At 41.8% G+C, this 13888-nt stretch overlaps 1 long non-coding RNA gene across 1 annotated transcript; it reads right to left on the reverse strand.

The window, feature by feature from the left end:
• Positions 1-10624: 10624 nt before the first annotated feature.
• Positions 10625-13332, reverse strand: LOC129049976 (uncharacterized). The gene is made up of 3 exons (XR_010136882.1): positions 13247-13332; positions 13078-13138; positions 10625-10990 (listed from the first exon to the last, which is right to left on the reverse strand). It is a non-coding gene; the product is annotated as an uncharacterized LOC129049976 (long non-coding RNA).
• Between the last annotated feature and the right edge of the window lie 556 nt (positions 13333-13888).

A 13888-nucleotide genomic window follows, 5' to 3' on the forward strand; every position in this document is an offset into this window, starting at 1 on the left:
AGCTGCAGAATTTAAAACAGGGAGTGTGAATGAGCTAGAAGAATCAACCTTGTCCAAAGGGGAATAAAAGACTTTCTATCCTCTTCTGGGGAAAGGTTAGTGTATTTGTAAGTATAGGCAGGGCTGTTGTGCAATGTGTAGCTGTAAGATAGTTGTGTAATCCAGAAGGATGACTTTGTGAGTCTCATTCATACTTTGGAGAGGAGATGGGGCCTGGGTGTCAAGTTGACAAGAGGTGGACTTTGCTGTATGGATAATGTATCAGCTTAGCGAGGCTGAGTGATGTTACCCAGAACTTCCTTTCCTGTGTATTTTTGGTGAGAGTGGGCGACAGTATTGACTCTGGGGAGACTGGGAGGGCAGGGTGAAGGAACAGCCGTTGTGTAACTCACCTATGAGGTTGCTGATATTCCGATCACCTCATTGACATGAGACTGGCTGGGCCCATGGCTGTGCCACACCCCCGGATCCACCTTCTGCTTCCCGGGCTCCTGGGCCAGGCATGTGTGTTTCGCTCTGCGATGAAAGCCCTGGGATCCTGTGGGCTACTCATACCAATTTTAGAGGCAAAAAGAACTGAGCCAGGTGTGCTTGTCCTTGTGGGGCCGGCTCTGCTATGGACCCCGGCTCGCTCTTGATCTGCCCACCTTACATTCCTCTTGCCTTCCCCACTGCCTTCTGTTCTCCAAGCTCCAGCCTCGGATGCAAAGACAACAGACTTACAGAGACTGCCTAGCCAGGCCCCACAGTTGTGTGAGGTCAAATCCCCGCAATGGATCCCTTTCTCTCCCTCTCTGTCTGAGCAGCTCGGCTCCGCTGATGGGGTCCTGGCTCGTACAGTTTCCAAGCCGTGGCTCTCAACTACCATGTGACTCAAACCCACCATTGCAGTGGGTGTTAGAGGAGACCAGTGCGACAAGACACATGCGAAAGGGTTTTCACCTTCGTTCACTTAGGAAATGTATCCCAGCCCCTTCTAGGAGCGGTGCCCAATGTGGGTGCTGCAGACACATCAGACTCAAGCCATCATTTGAAGTTGTTTCCAGCTTAGGCCTTGTAAATTCTATATAATTGTCAGAAGTTATTATAAAAATTCCAGAGGTGGCAGTTCTTGTGCAAGCAACACTTTTCATCATTGGTGTACAATGATGAGACATTGACATACAAAAAGGTTTAATTACCTATTCATAAAACAGTTGCCCTCAATTTTAGCATCTGTCAATTAGACTTTTTTGTGTGTGCCACCCTTTTCTCCCTGTCTGCTGCCAGAAAAATAGAGGAGGAGGATTCATTCATGTTAATTGTTGGGCTTAATTATGGTTTTTTTTTGTTTTTTTGTTTTTTGTTTTTTTTTTTTTTGAGACAGGGCTGCATTCTGTTGTCCAGGCTAGAGCGCAGTGGCACAATCATAACTTACTGCAGCCTCAAACTTCTGGTCAAGTGATCTTGTCTCAGCCTCCTGAGTAGCTAGGGCTACAGGTGTGTACCACCATACCTGGCTAATTTTTAAATTTTCTTTCTTTTTTTTTTTTTGTAGAGGCAGAGGTCTAACTACGTTGCCCAGGCTGGTCTCAAACTCCTGGCCTCAAGTGATCCTCTTGCCTCAACCTCCAAGTAGCTGGCACAACAAGTGCGTGCCACCACACCTGACTAATTTTTAAATTTTTTGTAAAGATGAGTTATCGCTGTGTTGCCTAGGTTTAATTATGCATGATTGAAACAAGAGAGTGAGATACCAATTGTTGCAGGCTGGGTTACCCTGGAAGTATATGCTGAGTGGAAATTTATGTACAAGAGATTTTTTGAGAAATGTTCTCATGATCAACACCTCCCGAGGAGGGTGGGGGTCAAGGAATCAAGAAGGGCGGTGGGATGAGTTTAATTGCTCTGCAGTTGCAACAAAGTCTCAGACAATCCTCATGGAGCTTTAGACATCCTCTCAGAGTTGTCCCACATTGGGGTGGGGATTCGGGAGGAGTCTTTGTATCTCCATATTGACCTATCATTGGATATGGATTGCCGCAGGAGAGGGCCTTTGACCATGGGCAGTGAGGCTTTCTTCAGCCAAAGGCACGGCACCAGGGAGAGGTGGACCCAGCTGAGTGCTGTCAGCCACCAACCATTCCAGCAGCTGGGGAAATTAATGCTTCAGTCCCAAATAGCACAGGCTACAGTCCACACCTCATGCCACTTGACTCCCCTTATTTCATATGATAATTCCTGAGAGCGACTCCTCCGGGATTCTATGGGCCTCTTTTCCCGGGGACAACTCGCAAGAGGAGCTTTGCTGGGATGAACCGACTGCCCCGACCATAGCAGCTGACCTTTAGGCCGTGACTGACGCTCATTGTCTCCCACCTCCACCACCCATTCCAGGTTGTTCTCATCCCAATGTAGTACCTGTAATGATCTAGGCGGCTCATAGGGTTGAGTGACTCAGACCCTCATTTCTGAGGGGTCTGAAACCTTGGTCACCATGCACTGCTCTGGTCATGACTGTGGCACTTGCCCACTTATGATCAAATTGGGCCAAAGCGTGGCAAGAAATGCCCAGAAAATAACCTGGGTGCCAAATGTGTTCCTTCCTGGCTCCATAATGTACGAGAAATCCTATCTCTTTCTGATGATCAGGGTTGATTTCTCCTGCCAGAATGGTGACCCCTTTCCTTGCCTACCGGTCTCTTGATAGGAGGAGGCTGAAGTGACTGGCAGCAGCGGAGCTTCAAGTTAAACGGGGAGAAAGGTGGCAGGAGGACCACGGCAAATCCTGTCCCTATAAGAACAATGAAAAAATTGGACAAAATTGCCAAAAACAACCATTTCGGAACTCTGGACATTAACCAAAGGCAAATAACAAATGGAAAGACATTTATTTAATAAAAACAGCTGAGCCTTTGTTGACAGTGGCGGGGTCTGTGCCATTTCCACAAGGGGCTGCTCCCACCCCCCTCTGTCTGAACTCTGTGGTGTGGCAACCATAAACCCAGAAATCTTGCTGCTGCTGGAGGGGGCTGATCTAATTTGGAGCTCCACAGAAAAGCACAATGTCCAGAAACACTGTCAAAAGCAAAGGCCATCTCTGCAGCAGACAATCAAGGAAGGCTAATGTCACAGCTACCCAAGTCTGTGATACTGACTTGGGAAAGCAGCAACCAGTCAAAAATTTACAAGAAAAAGCTGGGAAATAAGACAACCATAGGGGCTTTGATAAACCTGACATATTTCTAAGAATCTGGAATGCTGTGCCCTTGCCCAAGGTGTAGGAATGTGCAGGAGAACGTGGAGAGGGCCCAGTTATCTGTTTGTTCCTGGCTGATCATGAGGCCCTGCACAAACAGCAAGTGAAGGTGGGCACACTTGGAAACTGCCTGCCCTCTGAGTGTGTGCCTCACCATACCAAAGGGCAGAAACCTTACTGGCTGAAGGTGTTTAAGCAAAACCTCTGACCAATCATTGGCTGCCTACTAAGGATGCTTACCCAGATTATGCTTAATCTATAGAAAAGGTTTAAAATGAAGGCAGGAATTAAGCAAACAAACAAATAAGATTTCCATGTTTGCACACTGGAGGGGAGACTGGCTCTAAATAATTTATCCAGGCAAGTCACTAAACACATAAATAAATGCAGCAATAGCCTCTGGGGGAGACAAATCAGAACTCAGATTTGTTATAATATTTATCCAAAGCTTCCAGTTTCCAAAAACATGGTGAAACATACAAATAAACAGAAAAATGTGGTCATACACAGAAAAGAAGCAGTGCATACAAGCTATCTCTGAGCAAGCTCAGATATTGGACCTGGTAGACAATGACTTAAAATAATTGACTATAAACATGTTCAAAGGTCTAAAGGAATCTATGTTTAAATCATTAAAGCAGCTGGGTGTGGTGGTACATGCCTGTAATCCCAGCTCCTCAGGAGGCTGAGGTGGGAGGATCACCTGAGGCCAGGAGTTTGAGACCAGGCTGGACAACATAGCAAAACCCCATTTCAAAAAAAAAAAACAAACAAACAGAAAACAAAGAAATAAAATAAAGTATGAGACAACAATGTCTAACCAATAGAGAAAGTCAACAAAAAGATACAAAGTATTAATGAGAACTATATAGAAACTTTGGAATTGAAAAGTATAATACCTGAAATGAAAATTTACTAGAGGTGCTCAACAGCAGGTGTGAGCTAGAGGAAGAAGGACTCAGCAAACCTGAAGACAAAGCAATAGAAACCATTTAGTCTAAAGAACAGAAAGAAAAAAGAAGAGAATAAAATGAATAGCACTTCTCAGAGACCTGTGGGACACCATCAAGTGAAAGGGGTAAAACCTTTTTTTTTTTTAAAGAATAGCTGAAAATGTCCCAGATTTGCTTAAAAATATTAGTATGTAAATACAATAAGCTTAACAAACTCCAAGTGGAATGTCTTAGTCTGTTTGGACTGCTTTGACAAAATTCCATCAACCAGGTGGCTTAGATACAACAGAAATTTATTTCTTACAGTTCCAGAGACTGGGAAGTCTAAGATCAAGGTGCCAGCAGATTCAGTGTCTTGTGAGGGTTGGCTTTCTGGTTCACAGATGGCGCCTTCTCACTGTGTCCTCACGCAGCAGAAGGGGTGAAAAAGCTCTCTTGGGCCTATTTTATAAGGACACTGATCCCATTTACAAAGGCTCTGCCCTCATAGCCTAATCTACAAAAGGCCCACCTCCTACTACCATTGGGGTTAAGATTTCAGCATATAAATTTCAGCATATAAATTTTGTGACACAAACCTTCAGACCATAGCATAGAATAAACTCAAAGAAATCCATACCTAGACACACCGTAGGCAAAGACTGACTATAACATATGTCATCAAAGACAAAGTCTTCAAGGGAACAACAGTAAAATGACTCATCATGTATAAGAGAACCACAATCAGATTACAGCTAATTTATCTTCAGAAACAATGGAAGCTGGAAGGCAGTAGGATATTCAAAGTGTTGAAAGAAGAAACCAATCAATCAAGAATTTATATCCATCAAAATTATCCTTCAAACCTGAAGGCAAAATAAGGACATACCAAGATAAACAGACTGGAAGGATTCTTTGCTAGCAGACCTGCCTTACAAAAAATGCTAAAGGAAGTCCTTCAGGCTAAAGAAAATCACATCATATGATAACTTGAATCTCCATGAAGAAATAAAGAGCACTTGTGAAGGTAAATATAAATGTTAGCATAAATATGTTTTTTTACTTGTTTATTCTCTTAATTGATGTAAAACATAACTGAATAAAGCAATAATTATAAAACTGTGTTGTTAGGCTTATAATATAACAAGATGCATTTTATATGACAGTACTAGCACAAAGAAATGAGAAAAGAAGGAAGATATATTGGAAAGAAGTTTCTATATCTTATTGGAATAAAGTTAGTTTTAATCCCATACAGATTATTTTAAAGTGCATATTGTAATGTTCAGAATAACTTTTAAGAAAATACAATTTACAATATAGTGAAAATAAGGAATTAAAATGGTACACTGTGAAATATCTATTTAACACAAAAGAATGCAGTAACAGGAAGAGAGAAGCAAAAGACATCAGCAATATAGAAAACAAATAGCAAAATGTCAGATGTAAATTAAACCATATCAATAATTACATCAAATATAAACACTCAGATCCAAAGACAGATTGTCACATTGTACAAATAGCAAAATGTCAGATGTAAATTAAACCATATCAATAATTACATCAAATATAAACACTCAAATCAAAAGATAGAGATTGTCAGATTGTACAAAAAAACAGAATCCAACTATATACTATTTACAAAAAAAAGACACTTTATTAGATTCAGAAAATAGGTTGAAAGTAAAAGAATAGAAAAAACATACCAAGAAAACAGTAACTGTAAGAGAACTGGGGTGGCTATATATATGTGTATATATATATAAATGTATATATATTTTTTTGAGGTGGAGTCTCGCTCTGTCGCCCAGGCTGGAGTGCAGTGGTGTGATCTCGGCTCACTGCAACCTCCGCCTCCTGGGTTCAAGCGATTCTCCTGCCTCAGCCTCCTGAGGAGCTGGGATTACGTGCGTGCCACCACACCTGGCTAATTTTTGTATTTTCAGTAGAGACAGGGTTTCACCATGTTGATCGGGCTGGTCTTGAACTCCTGACCTCATGATCCATGAGTGGCTATATTAATATCAGGAAAATAGAACTTTAAGACAAAAAGAAGTTACCAAAAAAAAAAAAAAGGAGGAGATGTTTTGTAATGATGAAAGAGTCAGTCAAGAGGACATAAAAATCCTAAACCTTGATGTGCCTAATAAGAGTTTCAAAATACATGAAACAAAAACTGATATCAATACAAAGAGAAATAGATAACTTTCCACTTGTAGAAGATTTCAATACTCCTTTGCTATGGTCTGAATGCATCCCCCTAAAATTCATGTTAAAACTTAATTGCCTAGCCAGGTGTGGTGGCTCACACCTGTAATCCCAGCACTTTGGGAGGCCGAGGTGGGCGGATCACAAGGTCAGAAGATCGAGACCATCCTGGCTAACACGGTGAAACCCCGTCTCTACTAAAAATACAAAAAATTAGCTGGGCGCGGTGGCGGGCGCCTGTAGTCCCAGCTACTCGGGAGGCTGAGGCAGGAGAATAGCCCGAACCTGGGAGGTGGAGTTTGCAGTGAGCCAAGATTGCGCCACTACAGTCCAGCCTGGGTGACAGAGCAAGACTCTGTCTCAAAAAAAAAAAAAAAAAAACTTAATTGCCAATGTGATATTAAGAGGTGGGCCCTGTAGGAGGTGATTAAATCATGGGAGTGGAGCTGTTAGGAATGGGATTAGTGACCTTATGAAAAAGAGGCTGCCCCTTTGGCCATGTGAGGACCCCCCCAGCCCACCCACTGGAGAGGATGCCACCTATGGAACAGGCCCTTGACAGACACCAAATCTGTGGCTCCGTAATCTTGGACTTCCCAGCCTCCAAAACTGTGAGAAACAAATTTCTATTGTTTATAAATTACCCAGCCTAAGGTATTTTGTTAATAGGGCAGGTATACAGAAAATTAGTAAGGTTATAGAAGCCTTGAACCACTCTATCAATCAACTTCCCCAAACCGATCTCTATAGAACACTCCACCCAGCAGCAGTGGCAGAACAGCCACTCTTTCCAAGGGTGCCTGATACATTCTCCAGGGTGGTCCAAAGTCTAGGTCACAAAACATGTCTCAGCAAATTAAAAAAGATGAAATCATAAAAAGTATGTGCTTCAATCACAACAGAATTAAATGAGAAAACAACAACAGAAAGAAATTTAGGAAATCCAAAGTATTTTGAAGTGAATGAGAACAAAAACATGACATATCAAAATTTCTTGATTCGGCTAACGGAGTGCCTAAAAGAGAATACACAGTCTATGTTAGGAAAGAAGGAGGATCTCAAATCAGCAGTCTAACCTTTCACCTTACCAATCTACATAAGAAAGAACACACTAAATCCAAGGCAAGCAGAATGAAGGAAATAAAGATAAGAATGGAAATCAAATTTGTAGAAAAGGGATAGACCACAGAGAAAACCAAAGAAACCAAAAGTTTGTTTTTTGGAAAAGGTCAACAAAATTAAAAAAAAAACCTTTAGCTAACGTGATCAAGAAAAACAAGAGACTGCTCAGATAACCAAAATCAGTAATGAAAGAGAGACATAACCTCTGACCCCATAGAATTCATAAAAAATTATAATGGAATACTGTGGACAATTTTACCCCAACAAATTAGGCAATTAAGTAAATGGATAAACTTCTAGCAAAACACAAACCCCCAAAATTCACGCTAGAAGAAGTAGAAAATCTGAATACACTTAGAACAAGCCAAAAAATTGATACTTTTAAAAGTCTGTCCACAAAGGAAAGCCTGAGCCTAGAGAGCCTCACTAATGAATTCTACCAAATGTTTAAAGAAGAAATAATGTCAGGCCAGGCGTGGTGGCTCACGCCTGTAATCCCAGCACTTTGGGAGGCCGAGGCAGGCAGATCACGAGGTCAGGAGTTTGAGACCAGCCTCACCAACATGGTGAAACCCCGTCTCTACTAAAAATACAAAAATTAGCTGGGCGTGGTGGCGCATGCCTGTAATCCCAGCTACTCAGGAGGATGAGACAGGAGGATTCCTTGAACCCGGGAGGAGGAGCTTGCAGTGAGCCAAGATGGCACCACTGCACTCCAGCCTGGGCAACAGAGAGAGACTCTGTCTCAAAAAATTAAAAAAGAAGTTAAAAAAAGAAGAATTAATGTCACTATTCCACAAACTCTTCCTAAAGATAGAGGACAAAGGGATACTTTTGTCCTTCTTTGAGGCTGGTATTACCCTGGTCCCAAAGCTAGACAAAGACATCACCAAAAAAAATATTACAGACAAATCCCCTCATGAATATAGAGGAAAAAAAACCCTCAATGAAATATCAAAGTGAATTCACCACTATAGAAAAAGGATTACATATCATGACCAAATGGAATTTGTCTCAAAAATAAAAGGCTGGATTAACATCCAAAAATCAATTCATGTAATGCACTGTGTTAACACAGTAAGGAGCAAAATCCACAAGACCATCTCAATAGACAGAGAAAAACTCATTTGACAAAATTCAGCGAGTATTCACAATTAAAAAAGAAAAAAAAAACCCTCCCAGCAAACCTGGAATAGATGGGAACTTTATTAACCTGATAAAGAGAGGCTATAAAAATCCTATACCTAACGTCAGACTTAATGGTGACAGACTAAATGCTTTCTCCTTAACAGGAGTGGCAAGGCAAAGATTTTCACTCTTGCGCCTTCTATTTAATGTTGCGCTGGAGGTTTTAGACAGTGCAGTCAGATGTAATAAATAAAGACATCCAGATTGGAAAGGAAACTGTCTTTATTTAGATGACATGATCTTGTATGGAGAAAATCCTGAGGAATTCACAAAAATACTATGACAATAAATAAAGAAACTCAGCAAGGACACAAGATCAATATACAAAAATCAACTGCATTTCTTTACATTAGCGATGAACAATCTGGAAATGAAATTGAGAAAGTGACTCCATTCAACAGCATCACAAAGAATAAAAGACTTAGGAATAAATTTAATAAGAGAAGTGTAAGATTTGTACACCGAAAACTATAAAACATTGCCAAGGTAAATGAAAGAATATCTAAATAAATGGAGACGTTTCATATTCATGGATTAGAAGAATCAATATTGTTAAGATGGCAATTCTCCCCAAATTGATCTGTAGAGTCAACACAATCCCTATCAAAATCCCAGAAGGCTTTTTCACAGAAATTGACAAGCTGATTTTAAAATTTATATGGAAATGAAAAGACCCAGAATAGCAAAAACAATTTAAAAAACAAAACAAAACAAGAGGGCTTTCATTTCCCACTTCCAAAATGCATTTTACAGCTTTGGTAACAGAGGCAGCATTACCTGGTGTAAGAGTGGGCATGCTGCGTAGATAAATGAAACAAAGCTGAGAGTCCAGTGAGAAGCTGTTACATTTACGGTCAATTGAGTTTTGATAAAGGTGTCAATGTCTTTCAATAGGTTTTTAACAAATGGTGCTGGGATGGCTGAATATCCACATGCAGAAAGGCAAACTTCTTACCATTCGCAAAAGAAATCACCCAAAACGACTGTAGGCCTAAATATAAGTGCTTATACTATAAAACTTTCCTTTTAATTTTAATGTTTTTGTGACAGGCTGTCACTCTGTCACCCAAGCTGGAGCACAGTGGCATGAACACGGCTCACTGCAGCCTCAACATCCTGGACTGAAGTGATCCTCCCACCTCAGCCTCCTGAATAGCTGGGACCACAGGTATGTGCCACCATGCCCAGCTAATTTTTTAATTTTTTTTTTTTTTAGATGGAGTTTCGCTCTTGTTGCCCAGGCTAGAGTGCAATGGCACGATCTCGGCTCACTGCAACCTCTGCTTCCCTGGTTCAAGTGATTCTCCCGCCTCAGCCTTCCGAGTAGCTGGGATTACAGGCATGCGCCACCACATCTGGCTAATTTTGTATTTTTAGCAGAGACAGGGTTTCTCCATGTTGGTCAGGCTGGTCTCGAACTCCTGACCTCAAGTGATCTGCCCACCTCGGCCTCCCAAAGTGTTGGGATTACAGGCGTGAGCCACTGTGCCCAGCCATTTTTTAATTTTTTGTAGAGACAGGATCTCACTATGTTGCCCAGGCTGGTCTCGAACTCCTGGGCTCAAGTAATTCCCCTGCGTCGGCTTACCAAAGTGCTGGGATTACAGGTGTGAGCAACCACACCAGGCCTATAAAACATTTAGAGGAACACACAGCAGAAAATCATTATAACCTTGGGTTAACAAAGCTTTCTCAGATTCAACATTAAAAGCACACTGTATAAAGTAAAAAATTGATAAATCAGTCTTCACCAAAATAATAAAATGTTTGCAATTCAAAAGACATCATTAGGAAAATGAAAAGACAAGCCATAGACTGAAAAATATTTGTAAATCGTACATTTGATAAAGGACTTGTGTCCAGAACATACAGATAACTCAACAAAAAGACAAACATCCAATTAAAAAATGGGGAAAGGATTTTAATAGACATTTCACCAAAAAGCTAAACAAATGACTAATAAGCGCTTGGAGAGATGCTCAACATCATTAGTCATGAGGGAAATGCAAATGTGAGCCACAATGTGATACCACTTCATACACACTAGAATGGCTATAATTAAATAGGCAGACAATAATAAATGCTAGTTAGAGTGTGTGGAAATGGGCTTTCTCATACACGGCTGGAGGAAATATAAAACAGTACAGCTACTTGGGAAAGCGGTTTGGCTTTTTCTTTAAAAGTTAAACATTTACCTATTGGGTACGGTGTTCAATATTTGGGCGATGTGTACATGAAAAGCCCAGTCTTCACCACTGCGCAATATATCCATGGACCAAAACTGCACTCAAACCCCATGAATCTATGCAAAAAAAAGTTAAACATAAATTTACTAAACGACCCAACTGTTCCTCTCCAAAATAGCTACTCAAGAGAAATGAAAACATAAGTTCACACAAAACTTGCATGTAAATGTTCATGGTAGCTTAATTTCTAATAGCCAAAAAAAAAAAAAAAAGGTAGAAATAACTCAAATGTCCGTCAACTGGTGAACTGACAAACGAAATGTGGTCTATCCACCCAATGGAATACTCTTCATCAAGAGAAAGGGAGGAAGTGCTGATGCAGGCTACAACATGGAGGAACCTCCAAAGACCACATACTGTATGATGCAATGTGTATGAAATGTCCAGAAAGAGCAAATAGAGAGAGACGGAAAGTACATAGGCATTTGCCTCGGGCTGGGGGTTGAATGAAGATTAACTGTAAATGGGGCTGAGGGATCTTCCTGAGGTGATGGAAAGGTTCTAAATCTGGATTACGAGGATGGTTGTAAAACACAGCAAATTTATTGAAAATCATTGACTTGCATACTTAAAATGGGTGAACTTTATGATGCAATGAAGCTGTAAAAATCAAGTTTAATGAGACTATTTCTGTGTTCCCTGGCAGAAGAATTTCCCCTTTGAGAACCAGGACCTCCCTGATCACAGGGCTTTGAGCTCCAGGAATAAGAATCACAAACTCTTCAAATAGGTTGTAGGAGGGATTATTACAAGCAGGGCCATTCCTGCTTCTGCCCCTTGGTTCCTGGACCTATATAGGTATACAGGTAACATTTCTCTTTGATCTACCAGGGGCAGAACACCATATCATGGCCATTCATTTAGGGAATTTGCACCTTGGAGGACATGGGCTCATCTTCAGACTGGCATCTCAGCTTTGCCTAAAACAAACCATTCTGCTTCCTATCAGTCCACAGCATTTGGATGGCAGGGTCTGCAACTGATGGTGTATCCTGTGGTTATGTGCACATGGTCACACCTCTTTTGCTGTGATTTTATGTGGGAGTCCATGTTGGTGGATCAAGCACTGTAAATCTTTAGATGGGGTGAGGTGGGTAGGGGGACGGGGTTGGGGGTGAGGTGGGAGCTGTCTGTGACTTTGTGGCCAGGAAAAGCAAACCACTTCCTGGATGTGATGGTGAATTTTATGTGTCAGCTTGGAAGAGGTTAACATTCCAGCCGGGGGCCTTGGGTACAGCAGACTGCCCTCCGCAATGTGGTGAGTGGCATCGTATCAGGTGAAGGCTTGAGTAGGGCAAGCCTGAGCAAGGGGAATCCTCCAGAACAGCGGTCCCCAGACTTTTTGGCACCAGGGACCAGTTTCGTGGAAGACAATTTTTCCATGGACTGGGGTTGGGGGATGGTTTTGGGATGGTTCGATCTCATTACATTTATTGTGCACTTTATTTTTATTATTATTACATTGTAATATACAATGAACTAATTCTACAACTCACCATAATGTAGAATCAGTGGGAGCCCTGAGCTTGTTTTCCTGCAGCTAGACAGTCCCATCTGGGGGTGATGGGAGACAGTGACAGATCATCAGGCTTTAGATTCTCATAAGCAGCACTCAACCTAGATCCCTCTGATGCGCAGTTCACAATAGGGTTTGTGCTCCTAAGAGAATCTGATGCCATCGCTGATCTGACAGGATGTGGAGCTCAGCAGTTAATGCAAACCATGGGGAAAGGCTTGCTCACCTGCCCGCCGCTCTCACCCCTGCTCCAGAAGGCTTCCTTCAGACTCCATCTGCACCGTCAGCTCTCCTGGGACTCCAGGCTGTCAGCCTCCTGAGCACAGGAGCCAATTCCATATACTAAATCTCTCTATATATACAGTTGGCCCTTGAATAACAGGGGGGTTTGGTACACCGACCCCACCCCTCCATGTGGTAGAAAATCCACTTGTAACTTTTGACTCCCCCCAAAACTTAATTACCAATAAACAACATACTGTTGACAGGCAGCCTTCCTGATAACACAGTCAATTATCACATACTTTGTATGTTATATGTATTATATACTGTATTCTTACAATAAAGTAAGCTAGAGAAAAGAAAATGTTATTAAGAAAAATCATAAGAAAGAGAAAATATATTTACTATTTGTTAAGTGGAAGTGGTCATCAGGATCTTCACTTTCATCATCTTCATGATGGGTAGGCTGAGGAGGAGGAGAAAGAGGTGGGATTGGTCTTGCTGTCTCAGAGAGGGCAGAGGCAGGAGAAAATCTTCATAGGAGTGAACCCTTGGGCTGGGTGTGGTGGCTTACCCTGGAATTCTAACGCTTTGGGAGTCCGAAGTGAAAGGATTGCTTGAGGCCAGGATTTTGAGACCAGCCTGGGCAACACAGCAAGATCTCATTTCTACAAAATAATAATAATAATAATAATAATAATAATAATAATTAGCCAGGTGTGGTGGCATGCACCTGTAGTCCCAGCTAATCAGCAGACTGATGTGGGAGGATTGCTTGAGTGCAGGAGTTTGAGGCTGCTGTGAGCTGTGATGGTGCCACTGCACTCCAGCCTGGGTGATAGAGGGAGACCCTGTCTCTAAAAACAACAACAAAAACCCCCAAAACCCAAAAGTGGACCCATGCAGTTCAGCCCCGTGCTGTTCAAGGAGGAACCGTATATACTCATCCTATTGGTTCTGTTTCTCTAGAGAACTGACTAGTCCCGTGGGTATGTGTCAATTCTAGTCATGATGAATGGCTGCCTTTTCCAGGGTGGAAGGGTGCAGTGTAGGCTCTGCTGTTGCTGGGAGCTCTGGGAGCTCACGATAGGGTTTGTGCTCCTAAGAGAATCTGATGCCATCACTGATCTGACAGGAGGCAGAGCTCAGCAGGTAATGCAAGCCATAGGGAAAGGCTGTAAATACAGATGAAGCTCAAAGGCTCTGCTGTTGCTGG

Source organism: Pongo abelii, chromosome 15 (assembly GCF_028885655.2).
Source record: "Pongo abelii isolate AG06213 chromosome 15, NHGRI_mPonAbe1-v2.0_pri, whole genome shotgun sequence".
In the NCBI taxonomy this organism is placed as follows: domain Eukaryota; kingdom Metazoa; phylum Chordata; class Mammalia; order Primates; family Hominidae; genus Pongo; species Pongo abelii.